The sequence below is a fragment of the Physeter macrocephalus genome, chromosome 15 (assembly GCF_002837175.3).
Source record: "Physeter macrocephalus isolate SW-GA chromosome 15, ASM283717v5, whole genome shotgun sequence".
NCBI lineage: Eukaryota > Metazoa > Chordata > Mammalia > Artiodactyla > Physeteridae > Physeter > Physeter macrocephalus.
In genome coordinates, this window is record NC_041228.1 from 69747771 (window position 1) to 69749410 (window position 1640).

The following is a 1640-nucleotide window of genomic DNA, read 5'->3' on the forward strand; positions in this document are numbered from 1 at the left end:
GAGAGCTTGTCACCTCTCTTTTCCATGTTGCCAGAGCTCCTGAAACCTTGGAATTACCCAGAAACAACTTCCCAGATTCCTGCTCTTTTTTTTTAAACATAATTTGGATTCGTTTCAGTCTCCCCATTTAGATGAGCTCCTAACCTGACCTTTCATAACCTGCATGTCCGTCGTGGGGTTATCCTGTACAAAAGGAGAATGCCCTGGCCCTTAGGATATGTGATATAAAGAACTGGTAAAAGCTTTGATTTTGGGGGAAAAGATCCAAATTCTTAGAGTTTTTCCTACTCCCAGCTTGTTAGTGATGATTGATTTTAGTTGTTGTAACTGTTACTTTTCTTCCTGTTCCATGAAAATAATACTAGTATTACTTATTATCACTTCTTTGACTTTGTACCAGGCATGGGACTTAGTGCCATAAGTCCATTTGTTGCATTTAACCTTCACAAACGTCATATGAGGTAAGTACTGCTGTTGCGCCCCTTTTACAGCGGCTGAAGCTGAAGCTCGGAGGTTTGGTGTCTTACTTGAGTTGTTCAGCTTACGCTCGCAGGAACCAGATGGGAACATAAGCTGTGTGACCCCAGGTCTCAGCTTTGACCTGCTGAGCAGGGGCCCACTCACTGCGCATTCGTATTGTGCAGATGGCACTCTCCTAATGTCTTTTTCTGAACTTAAACATACGTATTGAAAAAAGGATTTATGAATTAAAAAAAAAAACTACTATGGGAAGAGGAAAAGGGATATGGTTAAAGGGAGAAAACTGTTTGCTGGCAGCCAGTGGTGATGTAAAGAGTTTGCTTATCCTGGTTCAGCTGCCTTGCTGCATTTATCTGCCGTGCAAATAAAAGGAACATATAAGGAGGCCACTTCTCGTAGAGGACAACTGTTAAATGGACAAATGGATGAGGGGAAACATCTTTTGCACAAAGTTATTTGTTGTGAAGTACTTGCAAGACAGAGTTATAAAGTAACCTTTGGGTAACGAAAACAAACTTGGTTACATTGATGCTTTCTCGGTAATGTAAAATTACTGGAAGTCATCTTGAGCTTTATTTGGAACAGTTTTAAAAGTTATTTGCCAAATTTGCTCTGAACACTTTTTGCTGTTTTTTCTATATTTTCCTATTTCTATCTAGTTTTCAGTGCTATTCACAGTGACTTTTTCAGTAATCATGCCTCTTGAAGTCCTGGGATAGCTTGAAAATAACTAAGGGTAACTTTGCCCCCCAGGAATTTGGGAGGGTTGCTGTTGATATAATGTATGGCAGAATATGAAAGTTTTTCACTTGCTTATGCAACAGGCATTTAAAAAGGCTTACATAAGAAAGAAATGGTAATGATGCTTCACAACAATGTGAATGCACTTAATGGCACTAAAGTGTACACCAAAAGTGGTTAAAATGGTAAATTTTATGTTCTATATATGCTTCCACAATTGAAAAAAAAAAGAATAGAGAAAAAAAGAGAAACTGTATCCCCAGTCTTACCACTGTCACTGTCCTCTGTTATTCAGAGATATTTCTCCTGGGAGACCCCCAGGAGTGCCCAGGGCTTGGTGAGCGTTGATGAACCTGATTTTTTTTTTTTTTTTTTTTTTGTTTTTTGGTCTGGTACGCGTGCCGCTCACTGTTGTGGCC